Here is a 19,174-nt window from a genome sequence, read left to right on the forward strand (position 1 = left end):
TTTTTCGTCGTGGGATTTATCCTCTCGTTTCATTGAAGGAGTTATTCACTCTTTTTATGTCTACAAAATTATTTTGCAATACGTATGATGGTCTTTACTTTGATGGAAAACTTTTCATCTTTTACAATTCACTCTTTACCTGCCGAATTTAAGACCAATCCTCTTTTCCTTCCCTCCTCTCCTTATTCCACAGCGCTTCCTCCCTGTTCCCGTTCGGATCTGCCACACAAACTTCATGCATTGTCTAAAGGGAGACCCCGACTTTAATCCCTTCCTTTCCTTGCGGAAACATTTTTCCCTGTAGTCATCCCTGCTGCCATTGACGTCGAATTTCAACCCTCAAATCAATGAATTGTTACCATTCTTTATTTCTTTAAAGAGGGAAGGAAATAGTGTATATCTGCGTGTATATATAACTTTTTATTTACATTTATGTATGTAATCACACACACACACTCACTGCGAACAAGTAAACAATAAAACGACACAAGAATTAAGGTCCAAAGGAAGAGTAGGTGTCTCCCCTAATAGTGATCTAACTGTATAAGGGTTAGCGATAACAAACTGGAACCTCGTTTCAGAAAAGCTATGCTTAAGTACTTCTTGTAACTTTTTTCGGACCCTTGCTACCATGACCAAGGTAAGGTAATTTAATGTACTTTACATCTTTACTAGCAATACTGTACACCGGTCTGTGACAAAGCCTCTCATTAATGAAAAAGAAATAAAAAAAAATAAAACTTTAAAGAATTTTGTAAAACAAAAATAAGGGATAAAAGTGTCCAATGAAATAATTCTAGAGGAAAACCATGGCTTGATGAAAGCTTAAAATCACAACAAACACTGTAAGCTCCATGCATCATGGTACTTACTGAATAAGTTTATACAACTTCTGACAAAATCTGAGATAATTTAATCCCAAACCTGTAAAAGAACTTTCCTGTAAACCAAAGTTTCAAATTTTCCGTTATTTATGTAGATCTGAACATCTAAAAATGACAACTTAGTATCTTGTTCTGTCTCACAAGTAAAAGAAATGTTAGGGGGACGAGAATGGAAATATACATACAACAGACCCACGTGTGATCGCTCCTTAAACACAAGATAAGTGTCATCCACATACCTACGATAAAACGAAGGTTTGAAAGCACTAAGGAATCCAGACATTCAAATCCTTTCACAAAAAATCCATTAAACAATCTGCGGATCAGGTCAAAATTAGCGAACCCACTATTTTTCAAGACAATATTATACCACTTTGATTTGTGTATGTGTATGTGTATGTATATATATATATATATATATATATATATATATATATATATATATATACACACATATATATATGTGTGTGTGTGTGCTTAAAAAATCACAGTAGATGCACGTGACTTCATGATGTAAGTGAATGCCACAAGAAAAATAATAGGCAGAAATTCGTACCGACCGCTTTCATCATTTAACGAGACATTGTCGAGGTGTGTGAGTGTGTGTATATATATATATATATAAATAAGCGAATACCACAGGAAAATGAGTCAGAAATCCAAGCGCTTTCGTCTTTTCTGACTATCATTTTCCTGTGATATTCGCTTATTTAATGAAGTCACGTGCATCTACTGTGATTTTTAAGCATATATATATATATATATATATATATATATATATATATATATATATATATATATATATAGATTCAATGTGCTGAAAATCATATTATATAAATGTCCTTTTCAAAAACATGGAAAAATAATAGGTTTTATGTCCCTTTACAAAAAAGAAACATATCTCCCATTACTCATAGGTTACCCCAATCATAGAGTTTGAAAAGCGATAGAATGGAAAATATTATGCCAAATGCACCCATGCACTGAAAGGAAACCCTGTTTAATAGCCTCGTTAAAGATGGCACAAATATTAATATTAACTAAAAGATAAAAATAGTTATAAAAAATAAATAAAATAAAAAAGTAATTAAGTAACCAGAAAACCAGAAAATAATAAAAACATGGTAAATAAGTGCACAAATAAACAATATAAAAAAAGAGCAAAGATTAAGAGAGACTCAGATATAAGTGCTTTTACAACTAGGCACTTTAAGCCTGTGATCCCTTGCTTTTATAAAGCCATCAGCTGTAAACAAAAAACAGACATATTTTTAATCCCAACGTAAAGCTTTTGTTTTCGGCCTTTCTGATCTTCCTTTTTTTTATACAGCGTTCTTGCCACACTTGCCTCATGAAAGATTGTGATTTGGTCTATAACAGGATCTTAAACAGTCTAAAATTGGCAGAATGTAATGATCAACATAAGCTATGCAGTTCCCAATAGAATTCTTGACAATGTTAAAAGAGATTTTTTTTTTATATGCCCTTAACTGGATCAACCCGGAATTCCTAATAAACTTGTCTCAAAGTCCCAAAGACAACCTAACAGGAATTTCTCAATATATCCTGGCTGGTAATTCTTATTATAGCTTTACACGGCCACACAGCCAATCCATAGCATAGCCAGACATCGCAAAGGTCAAAAATTATGAATACATCTTCACAGGAAGTTGCTAAAATAAAAGATGACCTCTCATACCTAATAATAACCTACAGGAATCTCTTCCCGTAGTGTAGCATGAATTATCAGTAACTTTCTGACTCTGCCTTCTCCAAATGCACCTTTTCCAGGGACTTAGAACCTACTTGATAAGTTTTATGATTACGTGGTCTGGTCTGGTCCATGAAGAAGGAAAGGCTAAGAGAAGGATCTAACACCAAAGGAAGAGATAAAACGCCTCGCGAGGGAAGGAATGCTATAAAATGCAGGAAATTCGAGGAAGGGAGAGATTTCCAAAGCATGATAGCAGAGGGAGAGAAACGTACTTTCTAAAATACCTTGGTAACAATAAGTCCAAAACCAAGGTACATTTAACAACGTAGATATTTGTAAGGAGTTAATATCTTGGGATGCATAACTTAAACATTCCTGGGAACAACAATAACGCTACCTATCCGGATGCTAATTATAAGGTCTACACAGGGTTACACTACAATGCTTAGCCTACTAACTGCTGAATACTGGATTGCCCGAAGCAGAAACGCTGTCTATCCCGGAAATAGAGGAAGTGTTCATTAACGACTTTTTCCAACTTGCCACAACCTATTCATAAAACGAAGGAATGTTTTCCACTCCCTTTCAATTTAATGAAATTTTTTAGGGGGCAGGGATAATTAACATCAAAATATAAACCGTAATTCGACGCAACTAGCACGAACAAAAACAGTTGCTACACACACACACACAAAGCCTTCACAAACGATAAATAAAAACAGGCTTGTGTACTTAGAGGAAAGTGATACTATCAATGAAGAGAGGTTAAAAGAATGTAAATCAGTGCTAACAAGTTCTGGGGTATGGGTTAGCAAGACACAAACCTAAGATACTGGATAAGACGCGAGATAAGGCAGAGAATGGTACTGATATTAACATGTCAAGAGGAAGAATGAAATGAAGGCCGTGCCAAGTACCCAAGTTTGAATAATCCAGTTAAAAGAAAATCCCGAATAGATAAAAGAGACAATACTTCGACAAAGAAAAGATGATGATGATGACGACAAAGACATTTATTTATGGAGCAGCCAAAGTGGTTTGCCGGTATATTAAACAAATATTTAATATTTTGAAAAGATATGCAAAATTCATACTTATTTGATTTCTGGCGTCTACCGATGATATAGTATATAGTATTTGCCATTACTGTTAACACTACTGTGATAACGGTCATCATTAATTATTATTATTATTACTATTACTATTATTATTATTATTATAATTTATATTATTATTATTATCATTATTATTATACACCTATAATATACCCATTATAAACTTTTAAAAAAATCACTCCATTTGGAATACAGTGGACATTCCATTATAAAAATCTCAAATTCCTAAACATTCTATTGTTCTGAAACTACAATGAAAAATTATTTTAACCGCATAAAAATAAACTTCCATTTGTCAAGTTATGTAAACAATAATGCAATGGCATTGTAAATATGAAGATGGAGCAACCGTGAAATAAGATAGAACATCATCTTAATGCTTTTCATACACACCTGTCACTTACAACATTTGTCAACAAAGTACTGAGAGAGAGAGAGAGAGAGAGAGAGAGAGAGAGAGAGAGGAGAGAGAGAGAGGGTTTACACACACACACACACTAGTCACCTACAAAAAACACTCGGGTCATTAAAGTTAACTGGTGTTCGAGAGGAGAGAGAGAGAGAGGGAGAGAAGAACGGAGGAAGAGAGAAGAGCAGAGGAGAGAGGTGAGCTTTCCCACACACGGCACATAAACACCTTTCATCTACAAAAACAATGGGCCATTAAAAAGTTCATGCTGATGAGAGAGAAGATGAGAGAGTCAAATCAAATACCTACCCCTTTAAAAAACCCGCCGGGGTCGGGGGGCTGGGGTCGGGGGGTGGGCGCCCCCCAGAAGCGAACAGAGGACGAGGCCACTGGGCTTACAATGGCATAGAACAAAGCATTGGCAATCTATTCACGTTGTCTCTGGAAGTCAAAGAGAGAGAGGAAAAAAAAAGGGAAGTTACTGCACAGGAATATAAACAAAGTTTCCCCACTATCCGGTGCCAAAACATTCTACTTGCACGAGCGAAGGTTCGAGGGGGGGTGGTGTTCAAACGTTGCCAATGAATTCTTTGTTCCAGTGCAATGAAGTCAACTTAATGATACTTGTTTCAAAATCATTTGAAGAGAATGACACCCTTTTGAAAGACAGTTGGCCTGGGTAAATCAAACTATTTACTTTCAACTTTGGCATGCAGGTAATGATACAGTTCTGGTTCAAAATCACTTGAAGCTAATGCAGCCGTTTGTTTTCAACTTCGAAAGGTAGTCAATGACAACTTTTATCGTCTATTTTCAACCTTTCATAACCAAATGTTCAACCTTTCACATGCATTCGGTGAAAACTCTCTATCTTGTAAATTCCTCTTCATTGTTTACAACCTAGCTTCTTTTACCCAATTTACCGTCTAAAACCAAAATTCACGAGTCTTACGTCATAAAAAAGCAGCCTACGGTTTTATCAATGCTGTGCTCATTCCATTCTGCTCTTTGTTGCTCAGTAGAACAACGTCTAAAACAAAATCCGTTCACGTTCATTTATTTTGTACCATTGGTTATGTTGCCTTTGGTGAAGCAGTCATCAAATGAAAATGTTTATGTCTTTATGAAAATATTAAGGGACTTAACTTCTTTCTTGTGGCATTTTACTGAAGCCTTGAGGCAAAATTTTCCTAAACCTAAATGCAAGTTGCATGTCGGATTTACCAATTGAAAAAATATCTTACTGTCGAAGCCGATAAGTGAAACTAAAGTTCGGCTGGTTCTAGGTGCTGGCGAGCTTTATCTTTCATATGAAATCGACAACAATGTAGCCAATACTCTTTTCCCCCCTTGGGAGAGCAAGTTGATGAGGTATATAACCGTAAACTTTGATCCCAATAGCAACCTATCGCGAACCACGAAATTTCAATCTCCCTAAAATATCAACTGGCGATATAGTACCTTTCAAACTATTATGGTCGACTGATCTTTTAATACTGCCGTAAGCTTTCTCTTCTCAGAGGCCATTTCACGATGTGCATGCAGACATGAATTTCGCAGTTTCGATAAAACAAATTGGCGATTTTAGCGTTAGTAATATTAGTTATAAACATTCCTCTACACAAAAACCGTTCGAAAATGTACGGACTTTCCAGAGTAACGCTTTCAAATAATGATGAGGATTTGGTTACAGAATTGATATTTTTTTCTATTTTCTAAACCTGTCGTAATCACACAACCATAACTTTCTAAAGGTGGCACCACTGTGTTATATTAAACTGACATCACAAAAAATAATTTTCAGTTATCTACACCTAAGCTGCAAATATACGTGTATAATATATATATATATATATATATATATATATATATATATATATATATATATATATATATATTGGAAAGGAATATAATTGAATCTAGCTTTATAAAAGAAAGTTACAAAACTAATAGGAACCTCAGTCAAGGAATGTATAAACTTGATCCTTTAATATCAAAAGAAATTTGTAAACTGTTTAAACTTTAAAGTAGGCTGTAGAAATGTATGGAAATAGGATTATTATATTTGTAAACACAGTAAGGGGGCAGCAGTGGTAATGAGATGTCCAACCCCACCTCCCTGACACCTGTCAGGTGTGGACTTGTTGTCTCCTACGGTGGGGCATGTTTATCGGTAGTGTCCCTTGAGAATTTATTGTAAATTTTAGCCAAATGATTTTTGGAAGCCACTCCTACCTTGACACCTGCCTGTGGGTGGATCTGCAGTCTCAAACGGTTGTGTGTATGTTCGTCAGTACTGTCTCTGTAGTATATATGTTTGTGACTTCTATAAAAAAAAAAACCCTATCGGTTCCTTTATGGCGAAATGGGTAGGGCATCGGCGGTGACCGGCGATGCCAAATCAAATATTCCCACTCATGTTGTAAGGTATTTGAAGGCAGCATAAGTTATACAACGCAAATGTAATCGATTTCCAATTAATTTTTGCCGATTATTAAAAGCCCTCGTAATTTTCTGGCTTTTAAAAACAAAAACAACACGTTTTTTCTTAAACTTGGCAAAAATATTTTCCAGCACTGCCAGTTCATATTTCAGGTTTTAAGCTGACCTTAGGGCATAAAGACGTCAAACAACCGGGAATAAACCCCCTACTGGGAAAGGTAGTCGTCGCTTAATCGTCATTCTTGCTGGGCTGGTACCATTCTTAATGCAAATATTTTTTTTCAGTTCCCTAAATTAATTTACTTATATAAATGAAAAATTGTTTCTTAAAAGTTTTGAATATATAACGTGCAGTAATATTATGTATATATATAATATAGTCTTGTCATTCTTGTCTATTATTATTACTGTATTTTGACAAACCCCAATGAGGATATAATAGAAAAATGTTATGAATGGAAAGAAACAAGACAGTATATTATATATAAATGATAAATTGAATAGCTGCCGATAATTTCACTTGTATATTTATTCCACGCCCTCTCTCTCTCTCTCTCTCTCTCTCTCTCTCTCTCTCTCTCTCTCTCTCTCTCTCTCTCTCTATATATATATATATATATATATATATATATATCTATATATATATATATATATATATTATATATATATATATATATATAAGCAAGTAAATTAAAAGTGCAAAAGTCCAGTAGCTTGTGATAATGGAAATATTTTCGAAGAACAGTGTCGAGGCATTGGGACACCAGAAGTATACTGCTCCCCGAAGACATTAAAACAAATGCTAAGGAGGCTAAAACAACTCCTTGACAGACACACGGATTAAAAGGGTAATGGAAGGGTAGGCCTTGAAAAAAAAAAAAAAAAAAAAAAAAAAAAAAAAAAAAAAAAAATCAAAAAAAAAAAAAGAGAAGAACATTTGGCAACGTAGGGGACAACGCCCTAAATCGCCATGAAGTCAAAGTCAAAGTCAAAGTCAAAAACCTTTATTCCATTATAAAATGGTTATTCTGCTACATTACAATATAAATTATTACATAAAAAATTCACAATAATTGGATTGTAAAATTTTAGGATATATATACATTCAAGTAAAATTTAAGAAGTATTGCTTAAGTTTCCTTTTGAATAACTCAGAACTAACATCTATACATTTTCTAATTCCAGAGGTAGTTTATTCCAGCAAGCTGGGCCCCTTATTGCCATCGAGCGTGAACCCAAATCTGTTCGATAGCTGTCTACATATAGATTTTCATTCTGTCTTGTTAATGCATTCCTACAATTACCAAACTGTAGGAAATGTGTATAGCCAGTTGGGATATTCTTTTCTCAAACTTTTAAAAACAAAAACACAAACATCGTACATACACTTTTCTTTTAATTTTATCCACTTAATTGCTGGAGGGTTGGGGTGATGTGATCGTGTTTTTTGTTTCACCCCAATAACGGCCTACTCTACCTGCAAAGTTTTGATTTTTGAGCTTTTTCCATGTGCATATCATTTGTTACTCCCCACATATCTTAATACACAGTAGTTTATTACACTCAGGACCAGGCTTTCCACAATCAAGGCTCGAGTAAGTATCATCAAAGTAATCTTTTACTCTACTTAGATACATTAGAATGCCACTGACTTTTTCTACTCAGCTCGTCAATGTGAGTACTGAATGTCATATACCTGTCCATGTGTAGACCCTAGATTTTTCCACATGTTGATTATCTTTACTTTATCCCCATCGCATTTTATTACAATGTCATCTGGAATTTTGCTAATATACTGTGAGCTACCCACAAACATGCACTGCGTTTTGGTGGCATTTAATAATATCCCTTTCCTTAGAAAATATTTCTTAATTTTGAGCAATATTAGTTCAGTCCTTTTAATCAAGGCATCTAGATTTTCTAATTGATCAGCCAAAAGAACTTGGGTGTCATCAGCATATTGAATTAGCAGGCAGTTTTCTATGTATTTAATCATATCATTAACGTAGATTAAAAAAAGAATTGGTCCTAGGACAGATCCCTGTGGGACCCCAAATTCAACCTTTTCAATACAAGAATTTACGTCTCCTAATCTAACTACCTGACTCCTATCTCCCACGTAATCTCGAAACCAAAAAGTATCAATGTGATGTTCCTTAAGAGATTTACACATTTCATCATGGTTAACACTATCGAATGCCTTTGATAGGTCGCATAAAATTAATATGGAAACTTTTTTTCTATCAATATTTTTATAAATTTCATCTGTTAATTTCATCAAAGCTGTTTCTGTTGATAAACCTTTACGGAATCCATGTTGAGTGTTAGAAATCAAATTATTTTGTCTAGATGTTCCATTAACTGATTACACACAATCTTTTCCATTACCTTCGATAACACCGGACAAAGGACAGAAACAGGTCTGTAATTACCAGGGTCGTCCTTGTCTCCTTCCTTGTGAAGAGGGTTTACGAGGGGTTGTTTCCAAATAGAAGGGTATTTCCCAGTTACAATCGATGTATTTATAATAACTGTGATATAATATGCAATAACTATAAGGGAATCTTTTAGAAAGCTGGTAGGAATACCATCCGTCCCGTAAGCATTACTATTATTCAAGCTCTTAACTGTTAATATTATTGTTTCTACTGTAACTGGTTGAGGTCTAAACAATCTTATATTATTACCAATATTAGTTTGAGTGGTTCTATCATCTTCATTTTCGTACTTTTGTAGCATTTCCTGCGTTTTACCATAAGTTATTTTTCCTACATTAGCAAAGTATTGGTTAAATTGATCTGCTCTAGCTTTTGGGTTGTCGTATTCAATCTTTTTATTTGATTTAGTAGATACAATATTATTCATAATTTTCCATGTTTCTTTACGAGATTACTTTTCTTGATCTTGTCTTTGTTATAATAAGCTTTGGCAGTACGCATCTTAGAATTGGTGAGTTTTTTCATTTCCACTTATACTCATTGTTTAGATTTTCATCCTGTCTATTTGTTTAAGCCTTTCTTGCATTTGTCCCTTTCAATCATTCTGTTTTTTGAGATCATCGTCTATCCAAGGCGCACTGGGTCTTCTTATTTCCCTCGTGGTTATTGGGGCACATTTATCTAAAGCACTATTATAAACTTCATTGAAAATTCCTGTTTTGAATATCTGTGTCATCAGTATGCATGATTGTATCTAGAATTAGTTTTGGTCTAGCAATGTATTGCACAACAAATCTGCAGAATAATATTTTAAACACCTAGAGGTTACCGTGACTGGTTTACGTTTTGGCTTCTTAATATCTATGATAAATGAAATGTGTTCATGATCAGCTACAATACTTGGGTTTACCTCCATGTTAATAACACTTTCCTGCTTGTTAGTTATTAAAACGTCTAGATAGTGTGGATGAGATGGGGCTAACTCTAGTAGGTTTATTAATCATTTGATTTAGTTTGGTGACTCTTATGATATTATGCATCTTTGCTGAACCTACCATCAGGAGCCGATAGGGCTATGTATCAGTCCTCGTCAATAGCTTGGAAATAAAGACGAAACCGGTTAAAGACCTACAATCCGCCTCTTATTTTTCACTGTGGATAGTGTGATAAATGAATCACGTGCTTAAAGTTTTTATAGTCTATATATATATATATATATATATATATATATATATATATATATATAGTATATATATATATATATTATAAAACTTATATTATATCATATTACTAAAACTTAAGCAGCTACCAAACACTCTCACTCTCTCTCTCTCTGATTTGAGAGACTCGTCGCCTTTTCAGGGCAAGAGGAATTACCAGCGACAACACCTGTTGACTTTCGATTACCATCACGATAAAACAGAGTAGGGTCCGTAATTCCCGCGCCTGTCATCATCCGCCCAAGCTGACGGGTTTTCAAACTGACTTTAAGACCGGGTCTCCATAAGGGTTTTAGAACCGTCAACCTGTTACCCCGCTGAAGAGAGACTGGATATATATAAGAATGGATACACATTACGAGTGTAGTAGTAGAGCGACGGTGCCTAATGGTTCCATCGGGTATATATCAGTGCGCATGGTTGTTGCTGTTCAACACTTCTAAACTAACAATCATTGCACTGAGGTCTTACAGCAACACAGTTACTACTTGAAGTTAAACTAACATATACTGTGCTCTCTCTCTCTCTCTCTCTCTTTCTTCTAGTAATTCTAATGAATCGTTAATTCATTTGGAGAGTAAACACAAGGAGAATTTTTTGTTACCTAGAATTATTAAAGCTCCTATAGCAAGTAGCAAGCTCGTTCCCCAAGCGAATGAAACTGAGTTCGATCCCCGAACCGAGAGAGAGAAAAGGAACAAATCAAGTAGTACCTGGTTGTTACTCGACTGGGGTGGGGAAAACAAAATATATATAGTGGTGAATTATCCGCCATCAAGGTAAACACATCGATGAGGTAATCCTCCAAAAAGGTGGCCGATATATATATATATATATATATATATATATATATATATATATATATATCATATCTTGATAATATTAGGCCTTTTTAGCAACTAATGCAATATTGCATTTCCAAACAACCAATTAAACAAATGGGACGTGAAATCTTGCTATTTATAAATTATCCAATAATGGCAGGGCTCCGATATATCTTAAGAGACATGGCAACCTGCATCCTTTTGAAAAGAGACTACCAGATCTCTAAAATTTAGGTCTATTTTTCATCACCACAAATTACTCTCAACAACAACTATACCCTTAGGTTCCTTGATGGCAAAAAGGGTAGGGCATCGGCGGTGACCGGCGATGCCCAATCAAACATTCCGACTCTTGTTGTAAGGTATCTGAAGGCAACATAAGTTATACAACGCAAATGTAATTGATTTCTAAATCATTTTATGCCGATTATTAAAAGCCCTCGTCATTTTCTGGCTTTGAACAACAAAAAACAACACGTTTCTTCTTAAACGTGGCAAAAAAATTTTCCAGCGCGGCCGGTTCCTATCTAAGCTGACCTCAGGGCAGAGCCGTTGAACAGCCAGGACTGAACCACCGCAACTCCCTACTGGGAAAGGTGGTCGTCACTTAATCGTCCTTCATGCTGGGCTGGTACCATTCTTAATGCAAATATTTTTTTTTCAGTTCCCAAAATTAATCTACTTATATAAATGAAGAATTGTTTCTTAAAAGTTTTGTATACATAACGTGCAGTAATATTATCTATATAATATAGTCTTGGCATTCTTGTCTATTATTATTATCATCACTATATGACATTCATGACCCAAATAATCATTTATTTGTTTTGACAAACCCTAATGAAGATATAAGAATAGAAAAATTTTATGAATACTCTTACTGGAAAGAAACGGAGGACCATATTATGAATAGATAATAAATTAAATAGCTGCCGATAATTTTATTTGTGTAATCTATGTACATTCATGCTGCGCTCTCTTATCTGTCTACATACACAATCCTTTTCAAATGTCAATAGCTCTCTCTCTCTCTCTCTCTCTCTTTATATATATATATATATATATATATATATATATATATTATATATATATATATATATGTCCTTTAATATCTAATTCGCTCTACCTCGAAATTGATATATTTTCATATATGTACCGAGGGGGAATTTTTTAGCTGATAATAATTTCGTCCTCCCATGGGATCGAACCACCGTCCAGTTGGACGGGGAACGAAATCAGAAACGGACAGTGACGCTACCGAATCTGCGTCACTGTCCGTTCCTGATTTCGTTCCCCGTCCAACTGGACGGTGGTTTCGACCCATGGGAGGACGAAATTATTATCAGCTAAAAAAATTCCCCCTCGGTACATATATGAAAATATATCAATTTCGAGGTAGAGCGAATTAGATATTAAAGGACATTTGTAGCTCGAATGATTTATATGAATCACGGTGATGTGATAAGTATTCATCTATATATATATATATATATATATATATATATATATATATATATATTATTCACACAAAAACAAGTAAATTAAAAAGTGCGGAAGTCCAGTAGCTTGTGATAATCACAAGAAAGGTTCAAAAAGAGATTTAATTAGTCCTATATGAAAAACAGAGGCCTATAAGAATGGAAATATTTTCGGAGTGTCGAGGCAATAGGGAACACCCAGAAGTATACTGCTCCCAGGAGACATTAACAAACGCCAAGGAGGTTAAACCTCCTTGACAGACGCACGGATTAAAAGAGAATTGGGAGTGGAGGAGGATCCTGGGAATAACTGGAGAGATGCAGCACTCAACAGGGGAACGTGAAGAAAGCCGGTGCAAACAGCCATGGGTCACCAGGAGGCCCGAGAGACGCCGGACTGAGTGAGAGTGAGTTGTGTACGAATCACGTTAACCGCCTTTCAAAACAAACTCATATACGGCTCACCCTATATAAAACCTGAAGTAATGCCTACAGTGAACAGCGTAAGGTGAACTGGCGGCGTTAACCCCTCCCCCTACGGGCCTTAAGAGTTGAGGAAAACAAGACAATCTAACATCCTTTTCTCAGAAAAATCGTCTACCTATTCAGAACCACAGTGAACCCCTTTTCAAGATCTAAACAACGGCCCCCCCCCCTTTCTCTCTCTCTCTCTGACGCACACACACACACGCACGCACATTCTGTCTTTTGAATCGAATTCAAAAGGCAGGAGCTTCAAGGTAAACAGCTTTTGATTAAAATGGAGGAACGAAAACTCAAAAGGATGGGAGAATATCTTGACCAGAAAAAGAAAATTATGAAAGCACATTTATTTTCAACAAATCTGCTCTCTCATCCATACCCTCCATATGAAGAGGAATAGACCTATACACAATTCATCTTTACTTTTTTTTCATTAGTTGAATAAATATCTCTAAACCAAAAAAGGTCAAATATAAAAAACAATATACTAAGTAAAATTCAAATTAGTATATGCCACCTACGATGACAAAAAAAACTAATAATGATAAATACTATCTTAATTATCTAACTTTCAAATAAAAACGGTTTCATACACCTACACAAAGACACATCAACAAGCTAAAATGCTACACAAACAGTAGGCCTATGCTATCTGCTTCTTGTCTCATATACACTCTCGCTTCTTGTGATACTAAGGCCAATCTTTCTACGCACCTAGAATGTAAACACTTTTGAATTCCTACCAAAGCATTTATTTATGCTACAGCTAAAGTAATGCATGAAATCATGGGGGATTGGGGGGCAAATGCAAATGCACTTGGGGACATTTGATCTCCCCAGGGGTTATGTAGTATACTAAACACAGCTAAATACATTTGACATCCCCCCCTCCCCGCCCCTGGCTAGTATTAAACACAGCGAATGAGTATAGATGAATCACTGTTTCGAGGGGTTTAGTACTATATATCCCTCGGGGATCAAACATTTACATATATATATTTACTGTAACAATTATATGTAAGACTATGTAAGACACGGGAATAAGCCTACACACACACAAAAAAAAAAATACAACAATAAATTTAATAAATATATCCGAGTTACTGCAAATATAACACGGCTATAACGATATAAAAACTGAGTACCAATAAGGAATACGAGTTAAACGTACCCGAACTTCCAGAGAAAGAGGCGGCCCGCGGAAAATGATCGAACTTGCCATTCGGATTTCAGAGCTTCAGCTGAAACTATAGCTTGTATCGCAAAGTGGCAGCCTGTATTCATCTAATATACACATTTTAATAGGCAGAAAACATTATGCAAACATCCTTTAAAATGTAGGAAACGATTGCAAATATGTCAAAATGCTTGACAGCTTAATATCTCTCAAGTGATTGATATGGGCATTTTATATTTGGCAACCTATACGTTTGTTACGATTCCTTCGACGTATGCATCCCGTTCATACTACCAATGTGTAACATACCGGTTTCGGTTACATCTTTTTCTTTATTATTTTTCATTTAATTGATGAGTCATAACATCGCAAATGGAAAACTAAAAACCAAAAACGACACTTTCTTTCACGCTGATCTCGACAGTGATATTAATTAACCTTCCTTATATCACCTGAATCAGAAAATTAAGTAGAATTCGCGTCATAAGAATAAAGTGGATAAAGGGCCCCATAAACGATACGATCGTCGGTTCAGGTCATCTGAACCGGGAGTCAGCCTCACTGTCTATGGTGTTCTCCTCCACCGACCAAAAGTGGGCGGAGTCTGTCGGCCTCTCAGACCAGCTCGCAACCTGCCGTTGCCAGGTTCGAGGCTTCAGTTTCAGTCCAGGTGGCCCGAAACCTCCACGTCTATGGCGTGATGTGAAGATTGACTTCTGTTTCAAGTACCAGTGGTTCTTGAATTTTTTTACCTTGCCCCCCGCCCCCATGAAGAACAGCAGACCAAAAATATAAGGATTGTACAGAGCCCTAATTATAGTGAAGCATACAAATAACTACTATAGACAAAAATAAACATAAAAAAGAAATTTTTGCTTCTAAATCAGAACTACACTTAACACATTGAAAGTAATGCAGTAATTACCAGTACTTGACAACAGCAGAAATAAAGGCAGGACTTTAAATCCCCCATAACCTTGTTTGACGAACTGAGCTAGACCGATGATGATACTGACATCATTGGCAAGTTGCCAGATTTGAATTTGATATCATTACCAAATGCTTCAAGATCTTATTACCAAATCGAAAGTTGCATTACCAAAATCAACTCTCATATATATATATATATATTATATATATATAGAATATATATATATATATATATATATATCTTATATATATATATATATATATATATCTTTATATATATATATATATCTATATAATATATATATATATATAATATAAAATATATATATATATATATATATATAATTCTACCATAATGAAAAATATTATTACCTTGAGAATCGCTCTCTGCTCGGTTGGCGGACACCAAAGATTTTCCCACGCCGCCGAGCAGAGCGCGGGAAAATCTTTTCACAACGAGAGTTCGTTAGAGAACTCGCTATTAACACAGCATTTTATCGATGTACAAAACGTTTTGAGAAGATTTATTTAAAATGCAAAATGATATATTATCGATGTGCTTTGGTATTCACAATGCAGTGTCTTATTTTAGTCCCCCTAATGATGCTAAACGAAGCACTTCCAAGTTCCACGGTCCAGATGGGCCGTGTTCACTCCAAAAGGTTTTTGAAATGAGTTTCATTGACAACAAACCCGGCAAACCTTTACAGCCGATCGTCTGGCTCTTACCTCGGGTATCGGTCTATCATTTTGTGGACACTGATGGAATATATAAAGAGTTAGGTCAAAGGCCTAGAACTGGGACCTATGAGGTCATTCAGCGCTGGAAAGGCGTAACAAGAGGAAAACCTCGCAATTGCACTATGAAATAATTGTTAGGGGAGGGTGGATAGCAAGATGGAACGAAGATAATATGAATGGAGGTACAGTAAATGGAATGAAAGCAGTTGCAGCTAGGGGCCGAAGAGACGCAAAAAAAAAAAAAAAAAAAAAAAAAAAAAACTTTCGTAATAACTACAGTGCACCCCGTGATGCTGTCATTGATAGCCATGACTGGGCAAGGCTGGCGTGAGGTAAAATCAGCATAGGCATACGTAAAAAAAAAAAAAAAAAAAAAAAAAAAAATGTATTAACCGCTCCGTTACGAAATACAGCAAACGCTTATAATCACTAAGAATGTATTTGTTTATCAAAGTAAAGGAAATTAAACAAAATCTATTATTAGCGGTAAATTTTGACTTGTTTATCAAAGTAAAGGAAATTAAACAAAATCTATTATTAGCGGTAAATTTTGACTTGCACGCTTTACTACGGTATTCTGATTTTACCTCGAACCTTCTTACAACGTTGCATTGATGATAAGCGATTAAATTGAAATCTTATGCACTTTGCGACGAGCATTAACTACTAAAAGTGCAGGGCATGATATTCTTCGGTACAAATTGTATGGGAAATGTAATACTGAATTCCGTCAATCAATCCATACTTCCATGAAAGTGGTCAAGGCACACACCTAGCTATATATGTTACGGTGCTTCGAGACAATGGGACCACCACCTCTCTCTCTCTGTCTGCGAGCAAGCGCACCTCACAATGCTGCCTTGACCGTCTGGTGAATGAATGTTAAATTTCCGGTGAGAGATGAGTTGAAACAGAGTAAAAGGGTATAGTATGTATGCGTAAAGGGTTGCAGACAAACTACGTATAAAACCAGATATTAAAAATGCGTGTAATACACCTGAATACACCTATTTAATCGTGTTTTAGTTGACCATCATTATAACGAACTTAAATAGATAGTGTGCAAGAGAAGAAACTGGATGCGGTACAGATGACAATGCTTAGATGAATACGTGCAGTGACAAAAATGGATAGGATCAAGAACGAAAGAATAAGAGAAACTACTAAATTCTTAAAGAACTATCAAATAAGACCCACGAAAGAAGACAACAGTGGTATGACCGTGTGATGAGAGTGATGGAGACACATGTATAGTAAGTAGAAAGGAGAGTGATGCAGAAGGAGGTGTTCCCGGTGAGAGAGCGAGAGACAGACCGAAGTGAAGGTGGTTAGATGTAGTTAAAGAAGATCTGTGAGACAAACCAAAATAATGTCAGAGGACGATGCGTTTGTTGACCGAGCCAGGTAACATCGACTACACATAGAAGTGGGAAAAGATGCAGACAAAGAAGTAGATAAATAAACAGATAGATTATACAGGTTTCGAATCCATGTGTTAAATATACCAATAGGCCTATTATTACACACTATATATAAATATAGATAAAGTAGATACTTAGGTTTCGAATGTGTTAGATATAGAATTAGGTCTATTATTACAAACTATATAAATATAGATAGATAAAACTATGTAGCTTTTGAATCACTACCTATTATGGTACTAGTCTTTTACTGGGTAGAGATTAGTAATTTTGAAAACAAGTATATATATAGCCTATACATATGTAATATACTACTAAACATACATACACCCTCTTATGCACTGCATACAAATGACCATAACCTAACCCTTTTAGCGTACCTAGGCCTACACACCAAGCACAGTATACCTATACAAACCCAAGGTTTACTAATTCATTGACCGCGTTCGGTTTTATTTTCGGCAATTTGTCCGCAGCACGCCCAAAGGCCCACCTCACTCACAGACAGTCCCCGCCCACTCCCAGGGAAAACACGCCCGTGAGACCAAATACGTGAATCAATGTTTACCGGGGAGCGGGCGGGAGAGTCAATTTCGACCGATTCATTTAGGCCTATAGCAATAATTTTTTTTTTTTTTTTTACATTGATACGTCGTGGTCATTTCACCGAAGGATACGGTGGCTTTAATAATTTATGCTGTCGCTTTGCTTGCTTTAAATCAACCGAAATTCGGAAATTATTCGGTTCATTACTGGTATTATAGTGAAATGATGGTTTATCGTTTCTTATAAACCTAAGCCTAGGTGGCCCTATGTTGTGGCAATGCTTGTTCAGTTATTTACGTCATCGCTTTGATTTCAATTAACCGCAATTTTTATAATATTCGAATTATATACTATTGGCTAAATATCTCGATTTAATTACAGTTTAATGTCCTTTATAGGTCTAGGTAGGCATACGGTAAGTTTTCTTCAATAATTGAAGCGATCGCTTTGCCTGCTTTAAATTGACCGAAATTCTGAAAATATTTGGATGATATATATGTAATAATCGGTTTTATATCTTGCTGTAATTATAGTTTAATGATTCTTATAGGCCTAGGCCTATGGAGGCTTATGTTGTGACCTTTGAAGTTAGACCCATAGACCTATGTTGCAGCTACACGTGTCTTTATCTATATATAGATATGCCCATAGTTTTCGAAAATGCAGAAGCACAAATCGTGATTTATAATCATTAGATTAAATAATTATCAATATAATTCGTATACTCACAATGAACAGTAGACTCCAACCGATGCTTCCTCTTGAAGTACTACTTGAAATTGAAGTTTGTTTTTATGGCAAATTTCTTTACCCCAAAATAAAGTCGAGACGCTCACATCAATCACGAATAACAACAACAAAAAAAACACCACAACAACAACAACAACGATTAAAATAACGAATGTCAGTGTCAACCCATGTCGTCGTCAGAAGACTTGATTGAAGTTCCCGAGAGTAATCCAACCGCCGGGACGCGTCGCGATATACTACCTTCCTGTCTCACCGTCGGAAGAACACTGAGCAGAGAAGAGATTCAGAGAATTCATTTCACTCTCGCCCGCTGAAGCCTGCATCATAAGCCCCGCCCCCAAGTTGCTACTTCCAGGGCGGATGCCCCGCCCACTCCGGTCGCCGATATCCCTTGCTTTGCAGTGCCTTTGGCCACCCCCTTCCCCCACCACCGCCCCTCCCTTCCCCCTCGACCTCCTGCTCCTCTGCACTGCATTGTCATCATTCCCGTGGCACTCATTATAGTCAGTATGCTATCTTCATTTTTTTTTAGCCTTTTTTTGTGGTTTTATCTTTTTTTTTTTTTTCTTAGGGTTCGCACACACTTTCGGACGCCGGCTACT

The 19,174-nt window shown here is 35.8% G+C and overlaps 1 protein-coding gene across 1 annotated transcript in view; it reads right to left on the reverse strand.

Moving 5' to 3' along the window:
- The window catches only part of LOC135208953 (uncharacterized), a 279,370-nt gene extending 260,457 nt beyond the window's left edge, over positions 1-18,913 (reverse strand). The window contains exon 1 of the mRNA XM_064241508.1: positions 18,552-18,913. The gene's annotated coding sequence lies outside the window, so the exon portion shown is untranslated. The remainder of the gene's footprint in view (positions 1-18,551) is intronic.
- Positions 18,914-19,174: the final 261 nt, after the last annotated feature.

The sequence above is a fragment of the Macrobrachium nipponense genome, chromosome 37 (assembly GCF_015104395.2).
Source record: "Macrobrachium nipponense isolate FS-2020 chromosome 37, ASM1510439v2, whole genome shotgun sequence".
Taxonomy (NCBI): domain Eukaryota; kingdom Metazoa; phylum Arthropoda; class Malacostraca; order Decapoda; family Palaemonidae; genus Macrobrachium; species Macrobrachium nipponense.